Here is an 18,544-nt window from a genome sequence, read left to right on the forward strand (position 1 = left end):
GCATTTAATGCAAGATTATTCTGATTTTTACCCATGTGTGACATTGCCCAAAGAAACAAAACAGCCCTAATAGCAAATCTCCTATTTTAGGCTAAATCCTAGGATAATTATATCAGCTGTTTTGCCCCTGAATTAGTTCTACGTTTTGGACTTTTGCTAATTAATGCTCCCTTAAACTTCCCTATAAAAGCCTAAGCATATCAGCCCACAAGACACCAACTCCCTCTGAAAATTCTGATTTGCTTGCCATTTTGCTTGTGGTTTAGCTCTCCCCAAGCTAACAACTCATTCCCCTTAACCCTCACTCACTTAGCCTTAGACATTCCTTTCCTTTTTTGCATATTCACAGCTCATAAATGCTTCCTAATCAGTCACAAACAACTCTTTACTCACTAAAACCTTAATCTTAGCATAGACTCCATCACACCACACTACAAAACACGCGGGTCTTAGGCCGCGTTTTTTTCAGCCGCGTTTGTAAAAACGCGGCCTAAGACCCTACTTGGGCCGCGTTTCTAAAAAATGCACTCACAGAACGTGTATTATGGCCGCGTGTGATGAACGCAGCCCAAGCCCAACTCTGTAGCCGCGTTTTTTGGACCAATGGCCGTGTTTTTCTGGAATGGGCTGAAGCCGCATTTTAAAAACGCGGCTCTAGGTATGTCCTAAAGCCGCGTTTATTAAAAACGTGGCCATAGTTAACCCTGAAGCTGCGTTTTTTAAACGCGGCTTCAAGAATCCCTGAAGCTGTGTTTTAAAAAACGGGGCTAAAAACCCTACTATAAATATTAAATGAAAAAATCTGCTTACCTAAAATAGCCCTTGCAATTGCTCTGTCCAAACCTTCAAACCCAATTCCCTCGATCAAGACCCAACTCCAACTCAAGTCCGCCCCACCCTACACCACCCACGCCGTCGTTCACCAAGGCATCGTCACTGACCTCCAGAGCAAGCGCCGCGGCACCGCCTCCACCCTCACCCGCACCGAAGTCCGAGGCGGCGGCGAAAAGCCTTACACCTCAAAAAAATAACAAAAAAACCCCTAAGCTCCACCACCGATCGTACACCGGCGCTGCCTTGGGTCTCTCCCTCTCTCAATCTCACTCAAGACACTGACAGGGCCAACTAACAGTAAGTTTTTAAATTGATTGTTTTGATTTTTGTTTTAGGGTTTTGATTTTAGGTTTAGGGTTTCGATTTTGTGATTGTAGGGTTTCGTTTTTGTGATTGTAGGGTTTCGATTTTGTGATTGTGGGGTTTCGATTTTAGGTTTAGGGTTTCGAGTAACAGTAATTTTTTTCCAAATTTTGGGTTTTTGGTACTATAGGTTCAATTTAGGCATTTGGGCTAGATTTGATTTTGATTAAGTTTATTTGATTAGATTTGGTTTATGGTTAGGGTATTTGTGTTGCTTTGGTTTGGTTTGGTTTTCGATTTTCAAGTTAAAGTTGTTTTGGGTAATTTTTCAATCGCATAGAGAGTAGAGTATTTTTGATCTTTTCAATTTCTTTTACGCTTCTTGAATGAGTACTCCTGGCGAAGAATTTCCAATCGTTCCACTCAGCGTTTATTTATTTAACTCTCTCTTGGATTAAATTGTAAATTTAATTTGTCATTGATTGATTTCTATTCCAAATCCATGTAATAAAAAATTAAATGGTTTTTCTTTAACTTTTCTTTTCTGGGTTTGCAGGTGAAAAGGCAAATCCTTGGAAGCAATCCAAGTCTGAGTAGAAACAGTACTACCAGGTAAAACTAAAACTTTATTTGTACCATCACTGGTAATTTTCTTTTTAATTGAGTGTTAAATATGCTTTATGTTTGGATATTTGGTTGGATTGATTGATTTAGGTATTTGGGTTAGAGAAATTCTTTTTTGTTTATTTGTTTTTGTTTTGGATTTTAGGATTGAAATGGTTCAGGGCTGTTATGTGATTAATTTTACAATCTGCATACTATGCTACCAACCATATCTGCCTTGCTGGATACTGCTATATTTAATATTCTTTTACACATTTCTTACATGAATTATTCTGCTCTTTTTTCTATTCGTTTATAGGAGGACTTCTTCTAGATGTTTCTTTACATATATTTTAGGTTTAGGGTTTTGATTTTAGGTTTAGGGTTTTGATTTTGGGTTTAGGGTTTCGACTAACACTAATTTTTTTTCCAAGTGTCAGACCTCTGAATATCCTCAGGTTTTTCTTAAAATAAAATTTGGGCGTTTATTAATATTTAGTTTTGCATATTTTGGTTGGCTGGTTCTGATTTACCTAATTAGGTTAGATTTGGTTTTTTTTAATGTTTTGATTTAACATCACACTTTATTTGGTTGGCCTTACCAAGTCTGTCTTTGTCTCTCTTCTTCTAATTTTTAGAGACCCTGTTCTGTGTTAATTTTTTTTTTTAAACGTGATATATTTTTGATGGTGGAATGTTTGAAATGAATAACAGAAACCAGTAGGCTGTAATTGTTCTTCATGGCATGAGAAGAGAATAGAGGCAACCCCATTACCCAAAGTGTTCGGCAAACTGGTAAGATATAATCTATAATCAATTCTTTTTTTTTTTTGGTTATGTGATAACGAAATTATTATTATTAATTATCAAATATAAAAGTTGAATGCATCTATTAAAATGATTAATTTGCAGACTTTAATAGCCTAATAAATAAATGTTTGAAATATATTTTTTTGTGATTGGTGATTTGTTTATAAGATTTATGTAATAAAATTAGTAGATTTCTAATAAAGACTATCACAAATACACATACACACATAAATCTGACCAAAATTGATACAATCAAAATTACTCTGCTAGTTTCAGCAATCAAGTTTAAGTTTCGACAGAATTCTCAATAAATTTAGTATGTGAACTTCACATGAAGGTACTGTTAGTTTTGTGACAATAGTGATGGTTAAAGTGGTGTTGGTGGTTAGCTGCAGTGATGGCAGTTATGGTGGATTGCCTGTCATGAATTGGCCATGGTGTTCACAATAACAGCAACACTGATGATGGTAGATGTGATGCAAATAAGACGGTTTGTATCGGTGTAGAAAATGACATGCATAGTTCTTCTAATTTATACTAAATGTGCAGTGGTGGTGAGAACTTTTTTTTGCTTGCCGATTAACAAAATCATTTCCCATATTAAATACCAAAACACATGAATTTCATTTATCAATTTTTTTTTTTTGGGTATAAAAGGAGGAAAACTACACTAAATGTGCTAATACTTCCCTGCCCAAACAATTTATATATAAAACTATAAAGGTTCATAATGGCCATACAGAAGATTACTCCCAATGTAAATTTTGGACATGGAAGGCCACATATTACAGATTGTTAGTGCTATCGAATCTATCTACTAGGACAGTTAACAATAGGCCCGTGAAAGAGAGAGAGATTCAAATTAAAAAGTCAGAAATAGTTTTTATCATTTGTTTTTCAAATACACATACACACATAAATTAGTAGATTTCTAATAAGATCTTATAAAATAAATTTATAAGATTGTATCAATTTTGGTCTGTTTTGCAGCTGGGTAAATCTGACTTTTACGTCCAAATTGTCCTAAATATCTGCTTCCAGACATCATTAAATCTGATTTTTGTTTTGATTTTTTGGTTTTTGTTGGACAAGGAAGAATGTTTTGATATTATTAATTGTTCTTTGATTGTAAGGTATTGTTACGCGGAGGCCGTTAGTGTTGCAACTTCATAAGACAGAAGGGGGGCAAGAATATGCAGAGTTTCTCCATGCACCAAAGAGAAGGTTAACCGATTTTGGTATGTCAACTTCTGATCAAGGCTTCAATTTATTTCCCTCTTTGATTATAACTCATGTCATTAGTGGCTAAATTCTTTATCTGTGTATTTATTTTTTCTTTTTTTTCTCTTTGTGTGGTTTTAGAAATTTTTACTTACCCATTGCCTGTCTTAAGGATTCAATTTATTCTTTTATATACAGAGCAATTCTTTTAAAAAAAGAATATTAAGATAACATCGTAATGATGTGTAACATTATTTTCATTATAGGATCATCATTGACGTATTTTTATTGTACACCAATTAAAATTTGTCAATTTAACAATTGTAAATGTTATTGTATACCTAAATTTCTTATTGCTGAGGCAATCCATTATCATTACCTCTTGAACATTTAGAAACGTGCTTATCCGTAGTTAAAATAGATTTGAAGTTAATAGATTTTATTTGTTAATTTGTGACCAAAGAAGAAGGTAGAAGTTTGGACTTTAATCCTTGTTTCAGAGTCAATAATTAATCAACTAGTTTGGGATCTATGGGTCTCTAACCACTAGAGGACACCGGAATTTGGGGACCCAAAGTTGATTAACAAAGATTAATTTTTGTTTGTTTAGGAAAAGAAGTACAATATGTAGCCACATTGTAATGATTAAAGAATAAGGGTAAGAAAAATAATAATAATTTTTTGGATCTTAATTTTGGACTCTAACAACTACATGACACTGCCACCAGAATTTTGGGACCTAAAAACGATTAACATATTTCAAATTTGTTTATTTAGGACTGCATCTACATCTTAATTGCAACAGAAAAAAAAAAGTATAAAAACTGAGTTTAACCCTTAAATCGGGGTCTATATTCAATAATCAATTCGTTTTGGATCTCCAACCTCTAGAGCACCTCGAGATTCTGGTATGGAACTTGATGGGTGGTGTAGCTATAGGTATATAGGGTAGCATTATTTCAATTTTAAGAGTGTGCATTGGCGTCAATGGAGTAATACAAATGATGAAAATGTCCTATATATCATTAATTTGATAGTATATAAATTTGGCAAATTGTGCAACTTGTAAATGTTTGAGTGTGAAAGCTTTTTTCACTATCTCAGTCCATTTTCAGTATTTTTCTATGAAATTGGAACTAATAAAGTTATTCACACCCCTAAAATATTGGGTTATTTTTTACTTCTTATAATTTTCAAAATTTTGATCTCTAACGTTAGGAGTTGTGTTGAATGGTGCGTAATCCCTCCATCTATTTCTTGCTAATAGGTTTGTTAAGTGACATTTAAACCTCCCTCTCAAAAAAAAAAGTGACATTTAAACCTACCAATACATGAATTTACTTATTACATATAATTAGATAACTTATAAAGATTTAAATTCTTAAAATATTTTTTTCTTTTCATTATTTTATTGGAATGAACATGATAAACAAATCCTTTTTTTTTTACTCAAAAAAAAATCCTTTTTGTTCTTCCACAAAATCTGCAGTTATAAATTTCTAAATCAACACAACAATTGAAAATTGTTCTCTCTCTCTCTCTCTCTCATGGAGCATTGTGAACCTCTAAGGTTGATATCTTGCTTTTTTAAAATGCTCAACCAAAATTTTGAAAAATTTAAAATTAATAAAATTGATATTGGTTCATTGGAGCATAGCCTTTTTTTAAAAAAAAAAAAAAGAAAAGAAAAAGAAAATGCAAAGCCAAACCAGATTTAGAGCTAAGCCCTAGCGAGCATAGTATTGAAGAGAAATTGTTATGAAATTTAGTAAAAAATCAATCATAAATTATAATCACATCTTGATTTGAAAGAATGTAAAGTTTCCTTTTGTTAGATATATAGTTGAGTTGGGATGCATTAAGAAACAACTATTCTATCTCTTTTCATTATGTATTTTTATTTAACCTTAAACAAATGCTATCTTATTTTTCATATGTTAATTTAATTTGAATTATAGAATACTTCTCATTTATATAGTTGAAATAATGTATCTTCTTGTTCCCTCTAATTACTCTTATGTCATACATAACTCATTAAATTAAAGTGTATTTGATGTATACCATATGTAATTTAATTATGTTTTATATTTATTAAATTGACACATAATTTTAGACATATCAAGACTTACCTTTTTTTTTCAAAGATGTAAAATACTTAGTTGATGTAAATATTTTTGCTTACATAAGAAATTATTATATGTTAAATCAAAATTACAAACGTTCTTAATATATATAAGTAATATATGTATATATGTGTGTGTATATATATGATAATGGAAAAAATTGAATATATTTTATACAGAAAGCGAAGTAAAAGAAAACGAAAATGAATAAATTACCATAATCATTATGTCTAGTAAGAAAATGTTTATTTTTCTTAAGCATTATCTTGCAAGAATTATAAGCTAATTGATTTTTTCTTTTTAGAATTAGATTTTTTCTATCCAAAGAATTGATAAAACAATAGAAAAAAAATAAGAACAATTAAGCTATTATTTCTATCTAAAACACTGTTGCCATTTGGTGCATCTACTTGATAATTAAACTAAATATCTTCTTGGTGCAATCACAATTTCTAAACCTTATTGTTTAATTTTTTAAATCCTCATGAAAAGTGAAGAAAATAAAACAAAATTTAATCAAGTTACCATAATTTAGTATTAGTAATTAAGAAAATGTTTATAATTTATTTTAAGGATAATCTTGCAAGACATATGGGATAATATGTTTTTAGATTGTGTCTATCCATAGAATTGATAGATTAGTAGAGATAATAATAATTAAGGTATTGTTTCTATCTAAAAAATTGTTTCAATTTGGTGATAATAATTAAATGGGATATTCACTTTTTTATTTTAGGAAATTGATTATCCATTTGAAGCTAAATTGTGTTAGGACTTAAGAGTTGATCCAATAATATATATTTTTTTGCTCTTTATATTTGCCATTTTTTTAATTGTATTTTTGTTCTTGTTAGCTAAGTAGTGTTAATTTAACCAATGATTAAACATTATGCAAACGGTTGTTTTGTGTTGGCCTTGGGCGGATGAGTAAAACGAAACAAAAAAAAGGTTAACGAAAATGAAGGAGATCCAATATAAAATGGTAGAAGATGTCAAGATGAATTGGAATAACGTAACATGTTGTCCACCACTTCTACTTCTTTCTCCTCCTACAACAACAACGTGAAACGTAAACGTACATGTGATTTTGATTTGTTTTGATTTGCTGTCAATTTTTATTTTGTTAATAACAAAGAATGCAAGACATATGTAAAGCCATAAAACTAGTCAAAATCATGCAAACAAAACCATTCGTCACATTACATGTGCACTGCTCCTACTTCTTTCGATCATCTCCATCACCCCAAACACTTAGCCATGTGGTTTTAATTAATATCTTTGTCATATTCTCACAGATTTCTTCTCTTAAATATTTCTATGTTTTCTTATTTTTATTTTTATATATATGTTAGCTTTAATTGAAGACTCTCCTCGGTGTCACTGTCAGTCCAGCATTCCCTCTCTTCCACTTATTATATAACTATTCAGAAACAAACAGTGTTTGTTCTAGACTCAGCCAAACCAATCAATAAGAATCAGCAGTAGAAAAGAATTGGACAATGTGCAGTCTCTTTCTCTGGGGAGGATCATCCACTTTGTGATTTCCGTTCCCTCTATGATGCATTATTGGTTCCACCGTTTGGCAATCCCATACATGTCTTTAACATGCATATAACTCGGTTCTCTTTTGAACTTCATCTTTTCATTATCTTCTCATTCTATCTATCAATACATGGATTCTCCACAAAGCCATGCTACCTTCTCTGATGAGTTTATGGTAAATGGTTTTTTTTTATTTTTTTATTTTATAATTCTAATAGTAATTTATTGTTTACAAATAGATATATAAACTTGTAGAAGCAGTGATAGATCTTTCTCTCTATTATTATTATATGGCTAAGCAAGGAATTTGGTGAATATTTCCTCTCTTTTTTTTGGGTATTCAAATAATATAAATAATACTACTTTGATGTTTGCTTGACCATTAATTTTGCGTGTCAATTTAATGACATGAAAAATTATAAAAACTTTTGAGTAGGGGGATTGTGCAAACTTAGGCTTCATAACCCATGGTTTAAGACATAAATACTAGTATGCTGCCCCTGCACAAGTACTGTTCTGTAGGAAGATACTGGGATATTGGCAGGAGTCTCCAACCTTATACCTTATACTGTAGTAATGAAATTGTCCCTATAATTTTTTTCCTTCTATTGTATTTATACCATTTTAAAGTAACTGAGTGATTGAACAAGAATCTGGAAATGATAACACTTTACTTTTCTTAATTAGGCTGAATTTATTGTAGATGTTTTTAATTAAGAAAGAAAGCAATGGCTTAGCAGCAGTTCATATGACACTGAGATAGCCCAGGAAATTCTAGGACTGTTTAAAATATTATGTACAAACGAGATCCCGTGCCATGGTAAAGTTTCTGCTTCATGTATGAAAGCTTAGTAGCACAAAGTTCTGTTATAGCTTTGACATTGAGCACCTTATCTAATGTATGGGGCGTTATATAAAAGTTTTTGTAGGATATTCTTTAAGAAAGGCATGGGAGTATTATACTCCAAATAATGCTCAGCATTGGCATAAATTCTCATGTAATGAGTAGTTTGTTAACTAATTCAAATACAATTACAAGACTGCTATTTGTTCCTGATCAAGAAGATGTTTATTAAGATTGAACTATTTCTTAAGGGTAGAACCATAGTGTAATCCATAGGTGGTTAAAGTTGAATACGTGTGCATTTGTGAATTTTGTTACTCTAAAGTAAGTTCTTGGTCTACTAATTTGGTTAGGTTTGAAGCTCTCTTGGCATCGTTCTGTAATGATCTATTTTTATGTCTGCAATAAAGATCTAGGCTTTGATACAAAAAATGGGGAACAGACGTAGCAAATAGTGGATGAATGAAACAGATATTTAGATAGCTTGGCCTTTTTGAATATATCTGAAGGCAAAAATGTGAGGAGATATTTATTAAGGCTGTTAGTTAATTACAACTGCAGCATTTCTCATAATTTAGAGGTATGAGATTTGCACCTAGAAGAATCTGCATTATCATAAGCAATGGTAAATGATGTTGCACTCATGTTTAAAAAGTTTTAACTGTATGTTTTTGTGGGCGCAAGTCGTCCAGTTACTCAATCCACAATTCCGGAGAGATGGTCCCAGGCCTCTTTGACTTCACCAAATGCAAATGGTATTTCATTGACCCTCCACATGTCTATTTCTTGGATATTCTAATTTCTGTTTTTATTTGTTGGGGGTGAACTAGTTTAACATGTATAACACTCACACACACACACACATTATATATGGTACATTATTAAGCCAATTAAAGTTTAAAATCAATGACATGACATTATAATAATTAGTCTCAATTATGAACTAGAGAGACAAAAATGAAGAAACTATAGTGATGCACAAGGCCAGCAACGATCAAATTGAACATCCATACATATGTAGGTAGTCTTGCATTTGCATGGTGGCAGTAGCAATTGAGAGTAGCTTACAAATTGAAGGGATTAGGATTTAGGGGAGGGGGTTGGGAAGTTGCTGTATGCATCACAGCATGCCTGCATTTGAAGCCCAGACTTGTCTTTTCTTGTCTCTGCCTATTGTTGGTAATTTGAAATTGTTTAGGTCAAGATAATCTCTGTTTGGTTGATGAGAAAAATGTAGTGATGGGTTTATATAATTGGGTTTTTTATTTATTTAAAGAGTTATCTTCAATGAATAAAAATATTTCATTGTGTTTAATATAGGTAAGCTGTTGCTTAATTTCCTCAATTAAATTAGACTGTTTTTACTGTTATTTACTAATGTCATTGGGTTTTTAACCTTGCAAACAAACATTTTATTTGCTTATAATTTTATTAAGCATTTTAATTTCTTGCTTTTTTGGGTTTATGGTAGGATATTGAAATCTTAATTGTTGTCTATGATTTCTGTACTAGTTTATTGTTTTCACTACACCTTAAAATGAGAATCAGGGGGGAAGATTAAGTGTTTTTTGCATAATCAGAAGATTCAGAACATTTGTCCACTATATCAATTTTTGACCGATGTACTTTGCCATAAGTTCAGTAAATTTGTTCTGCTGTAATTGTAATCAAAATGTCTTTTTTTCTTTACTAAAAAAAAGCGTCTTATGCTTTTTGTTTTGGCATAACTGTACTGGAATGGGAAACAAAGAATAGTTTAAGGTCTTGCTGAGAAATCCTATGCTCTGAAAATTATATTGTATACTTTTGTGTTAGCCCTAGCAATAGATTGAAATTTTTTTCAAATGTGCAAAACTTAACTACAAGTATTATTAAGATCTTAGATTCCCAATTGAATTCTACCACCAAATGGTTCTATTGATCAATACAAAAAACAAACATTGTTATCTATTTTAAGAAAACTAAACTCAACTATTTAGTTTATTAGTTTCTGCTACCTTACTGTTGAATTTAATTTAAAGACCTAATTTCTGCTCCTAAAAAACTGTACCTAGATTTTACTAGTTCTAAATTATTGTATGCTCTTTTGCAATGAAAGCAATGCTACACTTGTATTGAATGTTCTAATAACTATTTTGGTCAGTATTCTCTCTCTCTCTCTCTCTCTCTCTCTCTCTCTCTCTCTCTCTCTCTCTGTGTCTGTGGCCCAATGGAATTGAGAAAAAGGAAAAGAATAATATCTATACTTATCTTGCACTGCTTCTCCATCAAGTCATTACCTCCTCTTTTACTATAAAAAACATTCTTCTGCTCCTTTTTTTAACTTAATCTTATCTGGGTTTGCTTCACCTTCAATGTTCTTTTGCTTTTGCTTTTGTTTTTTTTTTTTTTTTTTCGTTCCTACTATGTAAGTTGTTTACTTTATTTCTTTATCATTCTTTTTTAGTTTTCCAAAGATTGTTTTTTGAATACTAGTTTGATTAAAAAAAAATGATGTCTTCGTGTTATAGATCGAACCAGATCCTGCCATCGTCTGAGCCAAGCCGAGTTAGCTGCTGATTTTGAAGGAAAAAAGGCCAAGAAGGTGAATTTTCTCTTCAAGATTACTTAGCTACAAGAACTGGATTAAAAGATTGGAGGTTTTGGTGTTTGTATCTAATTTTGGAAGTTGTTAGTGGGTTTTGTTTGAAGTGTCCTTGTCGTTTTTGTTTGGTTTTATCTGGGTGTTTGCGTTTGAGTAAAAGGGTGTCAAATCATGGAGATAAGTTTGCCAAATTGTTGAATTTTGGGGATAGTTTGATAAAAATCAAAATAAGTGTTTCTCATTTGATGCTTTTTGACTAATGCATTGGGGTTTGTGCTGCTGTTTCTTTGATTGGATCCAGTGCTGCTCTGGGGTTTGGGTGTGGGATTTTGCTCTTTTTGCTTCTGAAATTAAGGCAAAATGTGGACTGTTGTGGTTAATGTCTCCATGCCTATGATTTTATCAACTGTTGAAAACATTAATATTGTAAAATGTCACTAAAAAATCTAACCCTCTCATTTCAAAATCTAATTGTTAAACCTTGCTACTGGTATCAACTTTGTTTTCTTATTATTGCAACGTAGTGAATTATGATTGACTTTGAAATACTACTTATTGTTCGCCTTATGATGTAAAGTGAGCATCTGTAACTATGGAATTACTGCCTTTTGAATTGTATAGGTCTTTATCAGTATCCAATACAGCATTGGGGAAGTTGATGGTATTACTTAATGACTTTTTTATGTTACAACTGCAAAAACACATTGCCAATTAGATAGGCATTCATAACTAGTCACTAGCATTTGCAATGCATAATTTCTACTATCATCTACAAGATTACTTGCCATTGGAATTAATTAATATCAAGTATCTTTGCTCTTTAGTGCTTAATCATCTAAACAAACCAAAGAAGGATTGTAAAAGTGGTCTACACTCCATTATCCACCATAAATAGATAGTAAACTTTTCCTAAGGTCCATATTTTGATGTATATTTAAGATGTGTAACCCCTTTTTACCTTCAATTATTCACCTTTCTCTATTGTCCAGTATAGACATCGCTCATTCATGACACCATTTAAGTGAATCCTGTCACCTTCCTACTTGTGAAGAGCCACACAAATCATTGCCACACATCACAAGTGCAACAACTATTTATTTCTAATGTTTGGGACACACAATAGTAGTCTATTCCTCATTGTTAGATATGGGACACACAATAGTAGTCTATTTCTAACTAACTCTTGTGGAATGATTGTTGCTTTTTTTTTTTTTTGGTGCGTCTATATCATTACTTTAGTAACAGATTTTAATGAGAGATATCTTAGTTTGTTAAATTTGTTTATTAACAGAATAGAAGAGATTAGTTTACGGGAAAAAGTTGATTAGAAAAATCTCTGTTTCCTGTTTAGTTTTATTAATAAGCTATTATCTTTGTTTCCTTAATTGACCAATTGCAAATGGGTAGTATTGCAGAACTCAATTAATTAATGGATTAGAAAATTTCATTACAATTGCCTTTACTCTAACGTTAACGTTTGTCTTATACGTACATTTTAATTGAATCAAAATTAATTATACCGAAATAATATCATTTTGAAAATTTTTCATTTGAACTTTTTTTTTTAATATAAATTCTAGAGAATCATTGAACCTAACTGTTACAAAGTATTTTTTTAGTCCCAATTGTCTTTTGGTTTTCTTAGCTATAAGGATGAACGAATTAATATTATTAATAATTAGTTAGTAAACTGTAAAATTTGTGGAGTTCTTTCTTCTTCTTCTTCTTTTTTTCCTAGAAACAAGGATCAAATATTTGAGAGAGAATTATTTAGTAGCTGCAAAAAATACATTAATAGTTCATCCTTTTCCAGACCTGTGCCAACTACTTCTACTCTCCCCCATTCTCCATTTTCACATCTTGAGGAATTAACGCGACAACTTTCAGCCAATTTTTTTATTTAAAAATTTTAAGCTAAAAAGTCCTTAAAAGAACAAAGAGGAAAAAAAAAAAGGTTAACAAAATATCGGATGAGTCTTGAATGGATAAGATGGTAGCTAGATATATGTTGCTTTAGTGTTCTCCCTTACTATGGTCGGAGTTACACACACGGATTTACTCATTGTCCTCTACAAGGTGAGGAAATGTGAAAATGATTTAGTTAAAATGATTTACCTTCTTGAGAATATTCAATGACACTGTTTGGTCAATCTGTAATAAGTATATTCATTTCAGTGTAGCCCATTATTTTTTATAGTTGAGGGGCATATTAATTTTTTTTTTTTTTAATATTTATCCTCTACTATATTATAAAAGTTAGATCTTGCAACTAGTGGATACATACAGTAGTCACCCATGTTTCTATCTCAATCTATACTACAATGACATGTGGTGATTTCCTATATTTATTTGTATTATGTGGACAAACAACGTCATGTGTCAATAATAACTTACAAATTTGAATGAAATAAATGTATTTCTTTAATATGATATTTTTGTTAATGTTTTAAATTTTATTTATGAGCACTTATTCTTAGTTTGTTATTTGCCTCTTAATTTTCCTTACCATTACCTTCCAATGGCTATTCAATTGATAGATTTAAAAACAAAGGATTAGCTTTTATTTTTTTGCTCCTCCTATGGTGTCACGTTGGATATGATGAGTTATGGTTAACCAAGCATTTAGCTTCTGCCACATCAATTGTCCTTGGCTGTTTTGTTTATACTCATAATAATTACCAAACACCAAAGACATCTATTTCTATTCAATATCCCCACTTGACAAGATATGCTGGTTTAAGTGATGCATCAAATATGTTATTGATGTTAGGGGATAATAAACAAGAAGTGATATACATACATACACATATATATATATATATAATACTAATTTCATGGAGTTTGAGAGTGTTCAGCATAAGTCGATTTGTATTCTGTTGCATGCACTATTAACTTCATTTGGTAAACATTAGAAATTGTGAAGATAAGAGTTTTGTATATTTTTTAAATATTAATAGATTTTATTTTATTTTAAGATTAAAGGAAAATCTTACATAAGAGTTAAAAGGTTATAATTCAGATGCAAAAATGAAAGAAGGTCTAGACTCTAGACTAACACAAAACTTTAAAATTAGTGTTGAACTCGTCATAAGATAAAAAATAGAAAACTAGGAGGTTTCATTTCTTTTAAAACTGGAATAGACAAAAAAAAATCTTCAGTTTTTTGTTATGTACTTTATATATATATATATATATATATATATATATATTATGAGAGTTCTAATTGTCTATTTCTCTGGTTGAAGATCTTCAAAAAGAGACTACTTTTAAGAATATATATATATATATATATTGTACAATAGTCTAGAGCTAATTCATGATAAATGTCTTCCTAATTATGTATGTTCCTAACAAATCACAAATGATATTATATATAACAATTATTACCTTCGTAGTAACAAATCTTGGTGTAGGTAAAATTTCGTAACTATTGTGCTGCAATGGATAAAAGTTGGATGGACAAGAAGAGGGGTTTAAGGGAATATTTTGAAGGTGTAGCAAAATTCGTGGAATTTGCCTCTTTATCTGCGCGCAATGGGAAGATCTTGTGCCCTTGTGTGAAATGTGTAAATTTGATTTCAGTACTGCCAAATGTGGCACGTGATCATTGTTGGGCTTCGGGGATGCTTAACAATTACAAAGTTTGGAAATTTCATGGGGAATCGGCGGGTACCACGACGGCTACCGTATGTGGGAGCTCTCATGTGGAAGAAATCCTAAATGAATATGGTGATTTTCGTGGGATGTTGCACGATTTGTGCCCCCGCATGAAATGGCACCCGAACCAATGGAAGAAGGTCCTACTGTGCAACATGTGGATGAAGGGATGAATGATGAGGCCAATAAGTTTTACAAGATGATAGATGATGTAGACAAACCTTTATATGAAGGTTGTACAAAATTTAGCATTTTCTCGGCCATTGTTGTGTTGTTCCAGTTGAAGACTCTGTGTGGTTGGACGAACAAGTCATTTACAATGTTGCTTCAAGTTTTGAAGGATTTACTTCCTTCAGATGCCAAGTTGCCAAAAGACCATTATGAGGCTAAGAAGATAATCCGAGACTTGGGTTTGGGTTATGAGAAGATTCATACTTGTCCCAATGACTGCATGCTATTTTGGAAGGACAATGTTAACCTCGATGCGTGTCCTTGTTGTACCGCTTCAAGGTGGAAAACAAATGAGGCATCTGTTGCTAGTAAAAATGCTTCATCCACTAAGGGAAAGAAGAAAGTTGCAAAGATCCTACGGTGGTTCCCTTTAAAGCCAAGATTGCAACGGCTATTTCTTTCACCCGATTTGGCTAGTTCTATGAAATGGCATGTTCATGGTCGTACTGATGATGGGGTTATGCGGCGTCCTGCTGACTCCGAGGCATGAAAAATGTTTGATACTAAGTATATAGAGTTCTCGTCTGACCCTCGTAATGTCAGACTTGGATTAGCTGCAGATGGGTTCAACCCCTTTGGAATTATGAGTACTAGTCACAGTACATGGCCTATCATGTTGGTCCCCTACAATCTCCCACCTTGGCTGTGCATGAAACGGTCATCTTTGATTCTATCAGCGGTTATTCCTGGTCCTACCTCACCAGGGCTTGCTATAGATGTGTACTTGCAACCATTAGTTAAAGAACTAAGGGAGTTATGGAATGTTGGAGTACAGGCATACGATGCATCTTCAAAAGAAATATTCCAATTGCATGCAGCATTGATGTGGACTATAAATGATTTTCCTGCATACGCAGATTTGTCGGGTTGGAGTATCAAAGGTGGGTTGGCGTGTCCTTCTTGTGCTATGGAGACCGACTCTCGGTATTTGAAAAATGGCCATAAATTCTGTTATATGGGACATAGGCAATGGTTGGATGTTGACCACAATTTTCGGGAAGAAGGTATGTTATTTGATGGATCTAATGATACACGATTGGCTCCTATACCACCAGTCGCGTCACAGATTATTCCGGACACTGAACATTTAGTTGGACATTGTCTGGGAAGGAAATGTCAACTTGCTTACAATAAAAGAAAGAGAGGGGAGGCAAATCAAAGTGGTTGGAAGAAGAGAGTATATTGTTCACCTTGCCTTATTGGGAGGATCACAAGTTGCGACACAATCTTGATGTGATGCATATAGAGAAGAATGTGATGGACAATATACTTGGCACACTGTTGAACTTGAAGGATCAAACAAAGGATAATTACAAGGCACGCCTTGACTTGGCGGACATGGGGATAAGGACTCAACTTCACCTACAACGAAGAAGTGATGATAAGTATATTATACCACCCGCTTGTTTTCATATGAGTTCAGCGGAGAGATATGGTTTCTTGCAAGTTTTGAAGGATGTAACAGTGCCTGATGGGTACGCTTCCAATATCTCACGTCGTGTCAATATGAAAGAACGCAAGATTTCTGGGTTGAAGAGTCATGATAATCACATCTTGATGCAGCAACTGTTTCCCATAGCATTACGCGGGTCTTTGCCATCTCATGTTACTAGGCCTTTGATAAAGTTAGCTTGCTTCTTTAGAGAAATTTGTTCCAAAACCCTTAGTGTTTCAAATATTGCGACTATTAAGGCAGATATTGCAGTGACGTTGTGTGAATTGGAAAAGATATTTCCTCCATCCTTCTTTATAGTGATGGTACATTTGGTCATGCACTTAGCTGCTGAAGCCAAGATTGGTGGTCCAGTGCACTACCGGTGGATGTATCCCATTGAGAGGTAAGACGTATGTAATATTATTGATCAACTATGAGTTTCATGTGCGCATTCAAATAACCATGACCAATCATTAATCTTCATATTCCTTTATAGGTACCTCGGACGCCTTAAGTCTTACGTACGAAATAGAGCTGCTCTAGAAGGGTCTATTGCTGAAGGATACATCGTAGAGGAGTGCTTAACATTTTGTTCACAGTATATGGAAGGAGTTGAAACTATATTCAATCGACCGACCAGGACGATTGAGGAGTCAACAGGGGTTGTTTCAATTGTGACACTAAGCAATAGAGAGTGGACCCAAGCCCATCGCTATGTTTTATTCAATTCTGAAAACATCAACCACTTTCGTGAGTAAGTACTACATACACGTATATGAGTGTACGTCAATCCATTGTACGTTAGGTCTATTAACCCTAATACAATTGCCTGCACAAGATGCACAAAAGATTGATGGAGGACGAACTTCGAAAAGGCCACCATCGTATATCCGAGGCCATTATATATAAGCACCACATGGAGAAATTTTGTAGTTGGTTTAGGTGTCACGTACGTATGACAGTTTCAACTTCTTAAAGTAGTAACACTATGGTTACTTATACTGATATGATTAATTTTGTTTTTATATGTTAGGTGATGTCATTGACTATTGCTGATAGGGAAAGGGAGGGAGTTAGTGATACCCTTGCTGCACTGTCCAAATGGCCATATAATTATGTAAAGCGGCTAAAGCATTATGTCATAAATGGCTTAAAATTTAGGAGTGTAAAAGATGAGGTAAACAGAAAAACGCAAAATAGTGGAGTTAGTGTCGCTACTGATGGTGGCATTACATACTATGGTGTTTTAAGTGATATAATCGAGTTGAATTATTCTGAGAATATCAAACATGTGTTATTCAAGTGTAAATGGGTTGATGACCAAAATAGGAGAGGATATAAGACTGATGCATTTGGGTTTCCTATGGTGAATTTTACACACTTCATACATGGTGGGGATGAAATGATAGATGAATCGTATGTCTTGGCATCTCAAGCTACACAAGTTTTTTATGTGGAAGACAAAAGGTAGAAGGATTGGTATGTTGTTGTCAAAACTAAAGCTAGGGATGTCTTTGATGCCGGTGTTGGTCCCCAACGTGACGAGAATGACACATATAGTTTTTCTGAGAATGTTCCCTACAATGTAAGTAGTAATGAGGTTGTGAGTGACAACCTTGGTTGGGCTCGGGATGATGTAGAGGGAATGACAATTGATGCCTCTATCATTGCTCAAAGAGATCTTCATGAAGTGGCCAACTTAGACGATTGTGAGTTTATTGACGATGAGTCCAACAATGAAGATGCCAACGAGGACGAGTACACCGATGATGAGTAGTGTAACAGTTTAGTGGTGTATTATGTGTTTGGATGTTACAGCTATTAATGAAAATGGATGCTATCATGAATTTGTTGGAATGCCTCTGTGTAGTATTTGATTTCTTTGGTAATGAAACATTAATGTTGTTAATTCCTTAAATTTTTACTTATTATGCATCTAATTCATTTGTTATGAACTTTGATATATGTTCCTATGGTGTTAGGGTTTCCGTTTGTTGTTGTTAAAGTGTTTGGCAAAGATAAGCTTTTAAACTTCAATATGTGGCTTGTATATGTTGTTAGATATTAAAATGAGTTATTTTACTTTGTGTTTTTCACTTGCATTGTAAGCAATTAATTATTGTCTATAATTAACATTTTGTTTGTGTTCTAAAGTTGTTGAACGCAGGAATGGGAAGGAAACGGCCATTGAAGTTTGTTCATGTTGGCGAAGGATCATCGCGTTTGAGACAGAGGAGGGAGGAGGAGCTGGAGGCCGGTTGTACTGCTAAGCAGGCAAGAGCCGATGCAAGTGCTGATGTGACACAACCCCCAAGTAGTGGACACGTCTTAAAATGTAACGTTTGATATATATTTAT

The sequence above is a fragment of the Castanea sativa genome, chromosome 12 (genome assembly GCF_040712315.1).
Source record: "Castanea sativa cultivar Marrone di Chiusa Pesio chromosome 12, ASM4071231v1".
Taxonomy (NCBI): Eukaryota; Viridiplantae; Streptophyta; class Magnoliopsida; order Fagales; family Fagaceae; genus Castanea; species Castanea sativa.